Here is a 16,055-nt window from a genome sequence, read left to right on the forward strand (position 1 = left end):
CACTGAAATGTAGTACTACACTCTATAACACAGTTGAGAGACAATGTTCCCGAGCTGCCTCAGTTTAACAGTGTGTAGGAAGTTGTTTGATAAAGTGTGCAAAGCTTATACTTGGGCCAGAAGGCAGAATATAGGAAATTACATGAAAACATGAATAAATCAGAGAAAATGACTCCAAACAGATGAGAACTTGTTTAGAACAGATGAAAGAGAATCTCCAAGTCAGTTCTTAGTGTAGAAAACATAGCTCAGATAAGGGAAATCCGTAATTTCAGTTAAGACCACATGAAATACTGTATGAATCCTATATTCTTTACTTAAAGGAGACTAGAGTGGTAAAACTGTGTTATACAAGGCAGAATACCATTGAAATAGAGAAAGAAACACGTTCGGCAGCTTTGGAAAGCCTTACCCTTCACTGAAATGTAGTACTACACTCTATAACACAGTTGAGAGACAATGTTCCCTAGCTGCCTTAGTTCATAACAATGTGTAGGAAGTTTTTTGATAAAGTGGGCAAAGCTTATACTTGGACCAGAAGGCAGAATATAGGAAACTACATGAAAACATGAATAATTCAATGAAAATGACTGTAAACAGATGAGAACTTGTTTAGAACAGCTGAAAGAGATTCTCCAAGTCTGTTCTTAATGTAGAAAAGGTAGCTAAGATCTGGGAAATCCTTAATTCGAGTTAAGATAACATGAAACACTGTGTGAATCCTATATTGTTTACTTAAAGGAGACTAGAGTGGTAAATGTGTGTTATATAAGGCAGAATACCATTGAAATAGAGAAAGAAACACGTTCGGCAGCTTTGGAAAGCCTTACACTTCACTGAAATGTAGTACTACACTCTATAACACAGTTGAGAGAAAATGTTACCTAGCTTCCTTAGTTCATAACAATGTGTAGGAAGTTATTTGATAAAGTGGGCAAAGCTTATACTTGGACCAGAAGGCAGAATATAGGAAACTACATGAAAACATGAATAATTCAGTGAAAATGACTGTAAACAGAAGAGAACTTGTTTTAGAACAGCTGAAAGAGATTCTCCAAGTCAGTTCTTAGTGTAGAAAAGGTAGCTAAGATAAGGGAAATCCTTAATTCGAGTTAAGATAACATGAAACACTGTATTAATCCTATATTGTTTACTTAAAGGAGACTAGAGTGGTAAATGTGTGTTATACAAGGCAGAATACCATTGAAATAGAGAAAGAAACACGTTCGGCAGCTTTGGAAAGCCTTACACTTCACTGAAATGTAGTACTACACTCTATAACACAATTGAGAGACAATGTTCCCTAGCTGCCTTAGTTCATAACAATGTGTAGGAAGTTGTTTGATAAAGTGGGCAAAGCTTATACTTGGACCAGAAGGCAGAATATAGGAAACTACATGAAAACATGAATAATTCAGTGAAAATGACTGTAAACAGAAGAGAACTTGTTTTAGAACAGCTGAAAGAGATTCTCCAAGTCAGTTCTTAGTGTAGAAAAGTTAGCTAAGATAAGGGAAATCCTTAATTCGAGTTAAGATAACATCAAACACTGTATGAATCCTATATTCATTACTTAAAGGAGACTAGAGTGGTAAATGTGTGTTATACAAGGCAGAATACCATTGAAATAGAGAAAGAAACACGTTCGGCAGCTTTGGAAAGCCTTACACTTCACTGAAATGTAGTACTACACTCTATCACACAGTTGACAGACAAGGTTCCCGAGCTGCCTTAGTTCATAACAATGTGTAGGAAGTTGTTTGATAAAGTGGGCAAAGCTTATACTTGGACCAGAAGGCAGAATATAGGAAACTACATGAAAACATGAATAATTCAGTGAAAATGACTGTAAACAGAAGAGAACTTGTTTTAGAACAGCTGAAAGAGATTCTCCAAGTCAGTTCTTAGTGTAGAAAAGTTAGCTAAGATAAGGGAAATCCTTAATTCGAGTTAAGATAACATCAAACACTGTATGAATCCTATATTCATTACTTAAAGGAGACTAGAGTGGTAAATGTGTGTTATACAAGGCAGAATACCATTGAAATAGAGAAAGAAACACGTTCGGCAGCTTTGGAAAGCCTTACACTTCACTGAAATGTAGTACTACACTCTATCACACAGTTGACAGACAAGGTTCCCGAGCTGCCTCAGTTCATAACAGTGTGTAGGAAGTTGTTTGATAAAGTGGGCAAAGCTTATACTTGGGCCAGAAGGCAGAATATAGGAAACTACATGAAAACATGAATAATTCAGTGAAAATGACTGTAAACAGATGAGAACTGGTTTAGAACAGCTGAAAGAGAATCTCCAAGTCAGTTCTTAGTGTAGAAAAGGTAGCTAAGTTAAGGGAAATCCTTAATTCGAGTTTAGATAACATCAAACACTGTATGAATGCTATATTCATTATTTAAAAGGAGACTAGAGTCGTAAATGTGTGTTATACAAGGCAGAATACCATTGAAATAGAGAAAGAAACACGTTCGGCAGCTTTGGAAAGCCTTACACTTCACTGAAATTTAGTACTACAGTCTATAACACAGTTGAGAGACAATGTTCCCTAGCTGCCTCAGTTCATAACAGTGTGTAGGAAGTTTTTTGATAAAGTGGGCAAAGCTTATACTTGGACCAGAAGGCAGAATATAAGAAACTACATGAAAACATGAATAATTCATAGAAAATGACTGTAAACAGATGAGAACTTGTTTAGAACAGCTGAAAGAGAATCTCCAAGTCAGTTCTTAGTGTAGAAAAGGTAGCTAAGATAAGGGAAATCCTTAATTCGAGTTAAGATAACATGAAACACTGTATTAATCCTATATTGTTTACTTAAAGGAGACTAGAGTGGTAAATGTGTGTTATATAAGGCAGAATACCATTGAAATAGAGAAAGAAACACGTTCGGCAGCTTTGGAAAGCCTTACCCTTCACTGAAATGTAGTACTACACTCTATAACACAGTTGAGAGACAATGTTCCCTAGCTGCCTTAGTTCATAACAATGTGTAGGAAGTTTTTTGATAAAGTGGGCAAAGCTTATACTTGGACCAGAAGGCAGAATATAGGAAACTACATGAAAACATGAATAATTCAGTGAAAATGACTGTAAACAGATGAGAACTTGTTTAGAACAGCTGAAAGAGATTCTCCAAGTCTGTTCTTAATGTAGAAAAGGTAGCTAAGATCTGGGAAATCCTTAATTCGAGTTAAGATAACATGAAACACTGTGTGAATCCTATATTGTTTACTTAAAGGAGACTAGAGTGGTAAATGTGTGTTATACAAGGCAGAATACCATTGAAATAGAGAAAGAAACACGTTCGGCAGCTTTGGAAAGCCTTACACTTCACTGAAATGTAGTACTACACTCTATAACACAATTGAAAGACAATGTTCCCTAGCTGCCTTAGTTCATAACAATGTGTAGGAAGTTGTTTGATAAAGTGGGCAAAGCTTATACTTGGACCAGAAGGCAGAATATAGGAAACTACATGAAAACATGAATAATTCAGTGAAAATGACTGTAAACAGAAGAGAACTTGTTTTAGAACAGCTGAAAGAGATTCTCCAAGTCAGTTCTTAGTGTAGAAAAGTTAGCTAAGATAAGGGAAATCCTTAATTCGAGTTAAGATAACATCAAACACTGTATGAATCCTATATTCATTACTTAAAGGAGACTAGAGTGCTAAATGTGTGTTATACAAGGCAGAATACCATTGAAATAGAGAAAGAAACACGTTCGGCAGCTTTGGAAAGCCTTACACTTCACTGAAATGTAGTACTACACTCTATCACACAGTTGACAGACAAGGTTCCCGAGCTGCCTCAGTTCATAACAGTGTGTAGGAAGTTGTTTGATAAAGTGGGCAAAGCTTATACTTGGGCCAGAAGGCAGAATATAGGAAACTACATGAAAACATGAATAATTCAGTGAAAATGACTGTAAACAGATGAGAACTGGTTTAGAACAGCTGAAAGAGAATCTCCAAGTCAGTTCTTAGTGTAGAAAAGGTAGCTAAGTTAAGGGAAATCCTTAATTCGAGTTTAGATAACATCAAACACTGTATGAATGCTATATTCATTACTTAAAAGGAGACTAGAGTCGTAAATGTGTGTTATACAAGGCAGAATACCATTGAAATAGAGAAAGAAACACGTTCGGCAGCTTTGGAAAGCCTTACACTTCACTGAAATTTAGTACTACAGTCTATAACACAGTTGAGAGACAATGTTCCCTAGCTGCCTCAGTTCATAACAGTGTGTAGGAAGTTTTTTGATAAAGTGGGCAAAGCTTATACTTGGGCCAGAAGGCAGAATATAGGAAACTACATGAAAACATGAATAATTCAGTGAAAATGACTGTAAACAGATGAGAACTGGTTTAGAACAGCTGAAAGAGAATCTCCAAGTCAGTTCTTAGTGTAGAAAAGGTAGCTAAGTTAAGGGAAATCCTTAATTCGAGTTTAGATAACATCAAACACTGTATGAATGCTATATTCATTACTTAAAAGGACACTAGAGTCGTAAATGTGTGTTATACCAGGCAGAATACCATTGAAATAGAGAAAGAAACACGTTCGGCAGCTTTGGAAAGCCTTACACTTCACTGAAATGTAGTACTACACTCTATAACACAGTTGAGAGACAATGTTCCCGAGCTGCCTCAGTTTAACAGTGTGTAGGAAGTTGTTTGATAAAGTGTGCAAAGCTTATACTTGGGCCAGAAGGCAGAATATAGGAAATTACATGAAAACATGAATAAATCAGAGAAAATGACTCCAAACAGATGAGAACTTGTTTAGAACAGATGAAAGAGAATCTCCAAGTCAGTTCTTAGTGTAGAAAACATAGCTCAGATAAGGGAAATCCGTAATTTCAGTTAAGACCACATGAAATACTGTATGAATCCTATATTCTTTACTTAAAGGAGACTAGAGTGGTAAAACTGTGTTATACAAGGCAGAATACCATTGAAATAGAGAAAGAAACACGTTCGGCAGCTTTGGAAAGCCTTACCCTTCACTGAAATGTAGTACTACACTCTATAACACAGTTGAGAGACAATGTTCCCTAGCTGCCTTAGTTCATAACAATGTGTAGGAAGTTTTTTGATAAAGTGGGCAAAGCTTATACTTGGACCAGAAGGCAGAATATAGGAAACTACATGAAAACATGAATAATTCAATGAAAATGACTGTAAACAGATGAGAACTTGTTTAGAACAGCTGAAAGAGATTCTCCAAGTCTGTTCTTAATGTAGAAAAGGTAGCTAAGATCTGGGAAATCCTTAATTCGAGTTAAGATAACATGAAACACTGTGTGAATCCTATATTGTTTACTTAAAGGAGACTAGAGTGGTAAATGTGTGTTATATAAGGCAGAATACCATTGAAATAGAGAAAGAAACACGTTCGGCAGCTTTGGAAAGCCTTACACTTCACTGAAATGTAGTACAACACTCTATAACACAGTTGAGAGAAAATGTTACCTAGCTTCCTTAGTTCATAACAATGTGTAGGAAGTTATTTGATAAAGTGGGCAAAGCTTATACTTGGACCAGAAGGCAGAATATAGGAAACTACATGAAAACATGAATAATTCAGTGAAAATGACTGTAAACAGAAGAGAACTTGTTTTAGAACAGCTGAAAGAGATTCTCCAAGTCAGTTCTTAGTGTAGAAAAGGTAGCTAAGATAAGGGAAATCCTTAATTCCAGTTAAGATAACATGAAACACTGTATGAATCCTATGTTGTTTACTTAAAGGAGACTAGAGTGGTAAATGTGTGTTATATAAAGCAGAATACCATTGAAATAGAGAAAGAAACACGTTCGGCAGCTTTGGAAAGCCTTACGCTTCACTGAAATGTAGTACTACACTCTATAACACAGTTGAGAGACAATGTTCCCTAGCTGTGTTAGTTCATAACAATGTGTAGGAAGTTGTTTGATAAAGTGGGCAAAGCTTATACTTGGACCAGAAGGTAGAATATAGGAAACTACATGAAAACATGAATAATTCAGTGAAAATGACTGAAAACAGAAGGGAACTTGTTTTAGAACAGCTGAAAGAGATTCTCTAAGTCAGTTCTTAGTGTAGAAAAGGTAGCTAAGATAAGGGAAATCCTTAATTCGAGTTAAGATAACATTAAACACTGTATGAATCCTATATTCATTACTTAAAGGAGACTAGAGTGGTAAATGTGTGTTATACAAGGCAGAATACCATTGAAATAGAGAAAGAAACACGTTCGGCAGCTTTGGAAAGCCTTACACTTCACTGAAATGTAGTACTACACTCTATAACACAGTTGAGAGACAATGTTCCCGAACTGCCTCTGTTCATAACAGTGTGTAGGAAGTTGTTTGATAAAGTGGGCAAAGCTTATACTTGGGCAAGAAGGCAGAATATAGGAAACTACATGAAAACATGAATAATTCAGTGAAAATGACTGTAAACAGATGAGAACTTGTTTAGAACAGCTGAAAGAGATTCTCCAAGTCTGTTCTTATTGTAGAAAAGGTAGCTAAGATAAGGGAAATCCTTAATTCGAGTTAAGATCACATGAAACACTGTGTGAATCCTATATTCTTTACTTAAAGGAGACTAGAGTGGTAAATGTGTGTTATACAAGGCAGAATACCATTGAAATAGAGAAAGAAACACGATCGGCAGCTTTGGAAAGCTTTACACTTCACTGAAATGTAGTACTACACTCTATAACACAGTTGAGAGACAATGTTCCCGAGCTGCCTCAGTTAATAACAGTGTGTAGGAAGTTGTTTGATAAAGTGGGCAAAGCTTATACTTGGGCCAGAAGGCAGAATATAGGAAACTACATGAAAACATGAATAATTCAGAGAAAATGACTGCAAACAGATGAGAACTTGTTTAGAACAGCTGAAAGAGAATCTCCAAGTCAGTTCTTAGTGTAGAAAAGGTAGCTAAGATAAGGGAAATCCTTAATTCGAGTTAAGATAACATGAAACACTGTATGAATCCTATATTCTTTACTTAAAGGAGACTAGAGTGGTAAATGTGTGTTAAACAAGGCAGAATACCATTGAAATAGAGAAAGAAACACGTTCGGCAGCTTTGGAAAGCCTTACACTTCACTGAAATGTAGTACTACACTCTATAACACAGTTGAGAGACAATGTTCCCTAGCTGCCTCAGTTCATAACAGTGTGTAGGAAGTTTTTTGATAAAGTGGGCAAAGCTTATACTTGGACCAGAAGGCAGAATATAGGAAACTACATGAAAACATGAATAATTCATAGAAAATGACTGTAAACAGATGAGAACTTGTTTAGAACAGCTGAAAGAGAATCTCCAAGTCAGTTCTTAGTGTAGAAAAGGTAGCTAAGATAAGGGAAATCCTTAATTCGAGTTAAGATAACATCAAACACTGTATGAATCCTATATTCATTACTTAAAGGAGACTAGAGTGGTAAATGTGTGTTATACAAGGCAGAATACCATTGAAATAGAGAAAGAAACACATTCGGCAGCTTTGGAAAGCCTTACACTTCACTGAAATGTAGTACTACACTCTATAACACAGTTGAGAGACAATGTTCCCTAGCTGCCTCAGTTCATAACAGTGTGTAGGAAGTTTTTTGATAAAGTGGGCAAAGCTTATACTTGGACCAGAAGGCAGAATATAGGAAACTATATGAAAACATGAATAATTCATTGAAAATGACTGTAAACAGATGAGAACTTGTTTAGAACAGCTGAAAGAGAATCTCCAAGTCAGTTCTTAGTGTAGAAAAGGTAGCTAAGATAAGGGAAATCCTTAATTCGAGTTAAGATAACATGAAACACTGTATGAATCCTATATTGTTTACTTAAAGGAGACTAGAGTGGTAAATGTGTGTTATATAAGGCAGAATACCATTGAAATAGAGAAAGAAACACGTTCGGCAGCTTTGGAAAGCCTTACACTTCACTGAAATGTAGTACTACACTCTATAACACAGTTGAGAGACAATGTTCCCTAGCTGCCTTAGTTCATAACAATGTGTAGGAAGTTGTTTGATAAAGTGGGCAAAGCTTATACTTGGACCAGAAGGTAGAATATAGGAAACTACATGAAAACATGAATAATTCAGTGAAAATGACTGTAAACAGAAGGGAACTTGTTTTAGAACAGCTGAAAGAGATTCTCTAAGTCAGTTCTTAGTGTAGAAAAGGTAGCTAAGATAAGGGAAATCCTTAATTCGAGTTAAGATAACATCAAACACTGTATGAATCCTATATTCATTACTTAAAGGAGACTAGAGTGGTAAATGTGTGTTATACAAGGCACAATACCATTGAAATAGAGAAAGAAACACGTTCGGCAGCTTTGGAAAGCCTTACACTTCACTGAAATGTAGTACTACACTCTATAACACAGTTGAGAGACAATGTTCCCGAGCTGCCTCAGTTAATAACAGTGTGTAGGAAGTTGTTTGATAAAGTGGGCAAAGCTTATACTTGGGCCAGAAGGCAGAATATAGGAAACTACATGAAAACATGAATAATTCAGAGAAAATGACTGCAAACAGATGAGAACTTGTTTAGAACAGATGAAAGAGAATCTCCAAGTCAGTTCTTAGTGTAGAAAAGGTAGCTAAGATAAGGGAAATCCGTAATGCCAGTTAAGATCACATGACACACTGTATGAATCCTATATTCTTTACTTAAAGGAGACTAGAGTGGTAAATGTGTGTTAAACAAGGCAGAATACCATTGAAATAGAGAAAGAAACACGTTCGGCAGCTTTGGAAAGCCTTACACTTCACTGAAATGTAGTACTACACTCTATAACACAGTTGAGAGACAATGTTCCCTAGCTGCCTCAGATCATAACAGTGTGTAGGAAGTTGTTTGATAAAGTGGGCAAAGCTTATACTTGGGCCAGAAGGCAGAATATAGGAAACTACATGAAAACATGAATAATTCAGAGAAAATGACTGCAAACAGATGAGAACTTGTTTAGAACAGATGAAAGAGAATCTCCAAGTCAGTTCTTAGTGTAGAAAAGGTAGCTAAGATAAGGGAAATCCGTAATGCCAGTTAAGATCACATGAAACACTCTATGAATCCTATATTCTTTACTTAAAGGAGACTAGAGTGGTAAATGTGTGTTATACAAGGCAGAATACCATTGAAATAGAGAAAGAAACACGTTCGGCAGCTTTGGAAAGCCTTACACTTCACTGAAATGTAGTACTACACTCTATAACACAGTTGAGAGACAATGTTCCCTAGCTGCCTCAGTTCATAACAGTGTGTAGGAAGTTGTTTGATAAAGTGGGCAAAGCTTATACTTGGACCAGAAGGCAGAATATTGGAAACTACATGAAAACATGAATAATTCAGTGAAAATGACTGTAAACGGCTGAGAACTTGTTTAGAACAGCTGAAAGAGAATCTCCAAGTCAGTTCTTAGTGTAGAAAAGGTAGCTAAGATAAGGGAAATCCTTAATTCGAGTTAAGATAACATCAAACACTGTATGAATCCTATATTCATTACTTATATACAAGGCAGAATACCATTGAAATAGAGAAAGAAACACGTTCGGCAGCTTTGGAAAGCCTTACACTTCACTGAAATGTAGTACTACACTCTATAACACAGTTGAGAGACAATGTTCCCGAGCTGCCTCAGTTAATAACAGTGTGTAGGAAGTTGTTTGATAAAGTGGGCAAAGCTTATACTTGGGCCAGAAGGCAGAATATAGGAAACTACATGAAAACATGAATAATTCAGAGAAAATGACTGCAAACAGATGAGAACTTGTTTAGAACAGATGAAAGAGAATCTCCAAGTCAGTTCTTAGTGTAGAAAAGGTAGCTAAGATAAGGGAAATCCTTAATTCGAGTTAAGATAACATCAAACACTGTATGAATCCTATATTCATTACTTAAAGGAGACTAGAGTGGTAAATGTGTGTTATACAAGGCAGAATACCATTGAAATAGAGAAAGAAACACATTCGGCAGCTTTGGAAAGCCTTACACTTCACTGAAATGTAGTACTACACTCTATAACACAGTTGAGAGACAATGTTCCCTAGCTGCCTCAGTTCATAACAGTGTGTAGGAAGTTTTTTGATAAAGTGGGCAAAGCTTATACTTGGACCAGAAGGCAGAATATAGGAAACTATATGAAAACATGAATAATTCATTGAAAATGACTGTAAACAGATGAGAACTTGTTTAGAACAGCTGAAAGAGAATCTCCAAGTCAGTTCTTAGTGTAGAAAAGGTAGCTAAGATAAGGGAAATCCTTAATTCGAGTTAAGATAACATGAAACACTGTATGAATCCTATATTGTTTACTTAAAGGAGACTAGAGTGGTAAATGTGTGTTATATAAGGCAGAATACCATTGAAATAGAGAAAGAAACACGTTCGGCAGCTTTGGAAAGCCTTACACTTCACTGAAATGTAGTACTACACTCTATAACACAGTTGAGAGACAATGTTCCCTAGCTGCCTTAGTTCATAACAATGTGTAGGAAGTTGTTTGATAAAGTGGGCAAAGCTTATACTTGGACCAGAAGGTAGAATATAGGAAACTACATGAAAACATGAATAATTCAGTGAAAATGACTGTAAACAGAAGGGAACTTGTTTTAGAACAGCTGAAAGAGATTCTCTAAGTCAGTTCTTAGTGTAGAAAAGGTAGCTAAGATAAGGGAAATCCTTAATTCGAGTTAAGATAACATCAAACACTGTATGAATCCTATATTCATTACTTAAAGGAGACTAGAGTGGTAAATGTGTGTTATACAAGGCAGAATACCATTGAAATAGAGAAAGAAACACGTTCGGCAGCTTTGGAAAGCCTTACACTTCACTGAAATGTAGTACTACACTCTATAACACAGTTGAGAGACAATGTTCCCGAGCTGCCTCAGTTAATAACAGTGTGTAGGAAGTTGTTTGATAAAGTGGGCAAAGCTTATACTTGGGCCAGAAGGCAGAATATAGGAAACTACATGAAAACATGAATAATTCAGAGAAAATGACTGCAAACAGATGAGAACTTGTTTAGAACAGATGAAAGAGAATCTCCAAGTCAGTTCTTAGTGTAGAAAAGGTAGCTAAGATAAGGGAAATCCGTAATGCCAGTTAAGATCACATGACACACTGTATGAATCCTATATTCTTTACTTAAAGGAGACTAGAGTGGTAAATGTGTGTTAAACAAGGCAGAATACCATTGAAATAGAGAAAGAAACACGTTCGGCAGCTTTGGAAAGCCTTACACTTCACTGAAATGTAGTACTACACTCTATAACACAGTTGAGAGACAATGTTCCCTAGCTGCCTCAGATCATAACAGTGTGTAGGAAGTTGTTTGATAAAGTGGGCAAAGCTTATACTTGGGCCAGAAGGCAGAATATAGGAAACTACATGAAAACATGAATAATTCAGAGAAAATGACTGCAAACAGATGAGAACTTGTTTAGAACAGATGAAAGAGAATCTCCAAGTCAGTTCTTAGTGTAGAAAAGGTAGCTAAGATAAGGGAAATCCGTAATGCCAGTTAAGATCACATGAAACACTCTATGAATCCTATATTCTTTACTTAAAGGAGACTAGAGTGGTAAATGTGTGTTATACAAGGCAGAATACCATTGAAATAGAGAAAGAAACACGTTCGGCAGCTTTGGAAAGCCTTACACTTCACTGAAATGTAGTACTACACTCTATAACACAGTTGAGAGACAATGTTCCCTAGCTGCCTCAGTTCATAACAGTGTGTAGGAAGTTGTTTGATAAAGTGGGCAAAGCTTATACTTGGACCAGAAGGCAGAATATTGGAAACTACATGAAAACATGAATAATTCAGTGAAAATGACTGTAAACGGCTGAGAACTTGTTTAGAACAGCTGAAAGAGAATCTCCAAGTCAGTTCTTAGTGTAGAAAAGGTAGCTAAGATAAGGGAAATCCGTAATGCCAGTTAAGATCACATGAAACAGAGGAGGTAAGATGGCGGAAGAATAGATGGGCGGATTCTGAGCCCTCTCCCGAAGCAGAAAGAGAGAGCAACTGAGGGTCTTGTGCTGTGAGTGTTTATTGGCAAGCTGGGAGACAGCGAACACCAGAAGAAACTGCCGGGGGGCTGCTGACAGAGGTGCCCCTCACAGGGAAGCACCCACGCGGGCTGTCTCCCTGCCCGGAGCTACCTACTGGCTTGGACGGGGAAACCTCGCCATCTTGAGAGGAAGATAGGATCGTGTCAGAGGCCTGAATATCCACAGCCGCAGCGACCACCAAGCATCTGTGACCCCCAGAACACGGATCCCAAGCGGCACGAACACTTGCCCTCACAGGATTGCCCCACTGCTCAGCGAAAAGGTCAGATTTCGCGGGGAGAGGGTGGAGAGGGCTCGCAGCGAAAACAAAAAGCCTGTGCGCACAGAGCGCGCTCCCGGAAGCTGGAGGACAGGGGTGGTGATTACAAGTAGAAGCCCCCGCTGTTGGGCGGTTGTCACCCTTGAAAGTGGACGGGGCTCCTAACAGGGGAGATATCTAAAGAGCAACACATTTGGATCCGGCTCGGAGGGATATCGGAGAGTTGCGGGAGATCGCAGTTGCTCGGACCTGCCCCCTCCCCCCCTCCATAGTTCCAGCTTCAGAGAGGACGGAAAAAAAAAAAAAAAAAGCTGGAGAGGCTTTAGAGTCTGGGAAGTCAACCTAGAAACACTGCCCCCAGAGGCTAATTCACAAATTGACTCTAGTGTAATAAAAACAAAGCAAAACCTGCCTAAAAATCAGGACTGGATCATAACAATAGAGGAAGCGAATGACCTTCATTACTGCTAATTTTAATTAAATTTTTAAAATTTTATTATTATTATTTTTTAATTTTTAAATTTTTGTTTTTTACTTTTGTTTTCATTATTTGCAACGTTTACTCAAGAAACTATTTTTTTTCTTTTTCCTCACTTGATTTTATCTTGATAATTATTACATTGTATATGTAATCAACATTATTACTACTACTAATTTACCTTTTTCATCTTATTTTCTTTTGTTTATTTTTATTATTTTTATTCCATTTGATTATATATATATATATATATATATATATATATATATATATATATATATTTTTAATTTCAGGATTACTGTTCTACAGTCTTTATCTATCCTTCTTTCTCCAACGCTTTATTCTATCTCAACCCTACCTTTATGCCCTCACCCTCTTTCCAATCTTTTCCTTTGATACCCTGTTTATCTTAACCCTTTCCTGCTCTAGATTTCCCCCATTCCATCTGTCTACCCCCTCCTAAAATTTCACCCTACTTGTATATATCTAATTTCCAACTACCTGCTCTAAACCCATTCACACCTCCCTCGCAGTTGTCCTAAAAACAAACAAAAAAACAAAAAAAACAAAACAGTCTTACTCTCTAACTCTGAAGTTGTATGTTGAATGTTAACTTTACTGAAGTTGTATGCTTTTCTTTTATAAGATTGATTTGCCTATGCTTTTTGTTTGATTGCATGCTTTTGTTAGCTGGGTTCTAGTCACCCTTATTGGTGGTTATTAATATCGCAAACACATTTCGATTCAGTGCCTTGTGTGTTGTACCTGGTTGTGTTGTATTTTGTGCCTTTAAATCAAAGCAGGAGAGAGAGAACTACACAACCAGACATCATAGATCATGGGGAGACCAAAAAACAGCCCACATATGAAAGAAAAGCAGGCTTCACCAGAAAAGGAAGTAAACGATATAGAGGCAAGCAACCTACCAGAGCAAGAATTCAGAGTAACGATCTTAAGATGGCTAAAAAGAATGGAAGACAAATTTGACAATTTGAGTAAGACCCAAGAGGAAATGAAAAAAACCCAAGAGGAAATGAAGATGACTCAAGATGAAATGAAAAATGACATCGCTACTATGAAGAACTCAATAGATAGCATCAAGAGCAGACTAGAAGAAGCAGAGGATCGCATCAGTGAGCTAGAAGACAAGATGGAAAAAAATACCCAATTAGAGCAGCTTCTAGAAAAAAAAATTAAAAAGCAGGAGGAGAGCCTACGGGAGCTTTGGGACAATGCAAAACAAAACAATATTCGAATAATAGGGGTTCCGGAAGGAAAGAAAACCGAGGTAGACATGGAAAATGTATTTCAAGAAATAATGACAGAAAATTTTCCTGAGATAGAGAAGAAAAAACCCACACAAATCCAAGATGCTCGCAGAGTCCCAAGCAAAATGGATCCCAGAAGACCAACGCCAAGACATATTATAATTAAATTGGCAAACACCAATGACAAAGTTAGAATCTTAAAAGCAGCCAGAGAGAGACAGAAAGTTACATATAAAGGAACCCCCATCAGACTAACAACTGATTTCTCAACAGAAACTTATCAGGCCAGAAGGGAATGGGATGAAATATACAAAGTCATGCAAAGAAAGGGTCTGAATCCAAGAATACTGTACCCAGCAAGACTATCAATCAAAATTGAAGGGGAAATCAGGAGCTTCACAGACAAAAAAAGACTAAAGGAATTTATCTCCACCAAACCAGCAATGCAAGAAATGCTCAAAGGTCTACTGTAAAAATAAATAAATAGGAAGCGAAGAAGGAACACAGGGGTATAGAATAAAAATGGCATCAAATGAGTACCTATCATTAATAACATTAAATGTAAATGGTTTAAATGCTCCAATCAAAAGACATAGGGTAACAGATTGGATAAGAAAACAAGACCCATACATCTGCTGTCTACAAGAAACCCACCTCAGAAAAAGAGATGCACACAGACTGAGGGTGAAGGGATGGAAAAAGGTTTTCCAGGCAAATGGAAATGAAAAGAAAGCTGGGGTAGCAATACTTATATCTGACAAATTAGATCTCAGAGTGAAGGACATAACAAGAGACAATGAAGGCCACTTCATAATACTAAAGGGAGCAATCAAACAAGAAGAAATAACCCTGGTAAATATATATGCACCCAATACGGGAGCACCCAAATACATAAAAAAACTGCTGGAGGACATTAAGGGAGAGATTAACAGCAATACAATCATAGTAGGAGATTTTAATACCCCACTGTCACCCTTCGACAAATCATCCAAACAAAAAATCAGCAAAGAAATATCAATCCTAAATGACTCACTAGACCAGATGGAATTAATTGACATCTTCAGAACATTCCACCCCAAAGCCACAGAATATACATTCTTCTCAAATGCACATGGGACATTCTCAAAGATAGACCACATTTTGGGAAATAGGCAAAGTCTCTTCAAATTCAAGAAGATAGAAATCATATCAAGCATCTTCTCAGACCATAATGGCATAAAACTGGAAATTAACTACAATAAAAATAACCCAAAGAAATCAAACACATGGAGACTAAACAGCATGCTATTAAACAAGGACTGGGTTACCAGAGAAATCAAGGAAGAAATTAAAAACATCCTGGAAACAAATGACAATGAAAACACAACAATCCAAAATCTATGGGACACAGCAAAAGCAGTTTTGAGAGGGAAGTTCATATCCTTACAAGCCTATTGCAAAAAACTAGAAAAAAGTGTAACAAATGATCTAACTCTACAACTCAAAGAGTTAGAAAAAGAGCAACAAGAAAAGCCCAGTGTAAGTAGAAGGAAGGAAATAACAAAAATCAGAGCACAGATAAACGACATAGAGACCAAAGAAACAATACATAAGATCAACAAAACCAAGAGCTGGTTCTTTGAAAGGATAAACAAGAGAGATGGACCTCTAGCCAGACTAACCAAGAAACAAAGAGAGAGGACCCAAATAAACAAAATCAGAAATGAAAGAGGTGAAATAACAACAGACCCCACCGAAATACAACGGATTGTTACAAAATACTATGAACAACTCTACTCCAACAAACTGAACAACCTGGAGGAAATGGACATATTCCTAGAAAAATATAATCTTCCAAAACTCAATCAGGAAGAATCTAAAAATCTCAATAAACCAGTGACTTGGGAAGAAATTGAAACAGTCATCAAAAAGCTTCCAGCAAACAAAAGCCCAGGGCCAGATGGCTTCACAGGA

Source organism: Pipistrellus hanaki (assembly GCF_964339955.1).
Source record: "Pipistrellus hanaki genome assembly, chromosome: 5".
In the NCBI taxonomy this organism is placed as follows: domain Eukaryota; kingdom Metazoa; phylum Chordata; class Mammalia; order Chiroptera; family Vespertilionidae; genus Pipistrellus; species Pipistrellus hanaki.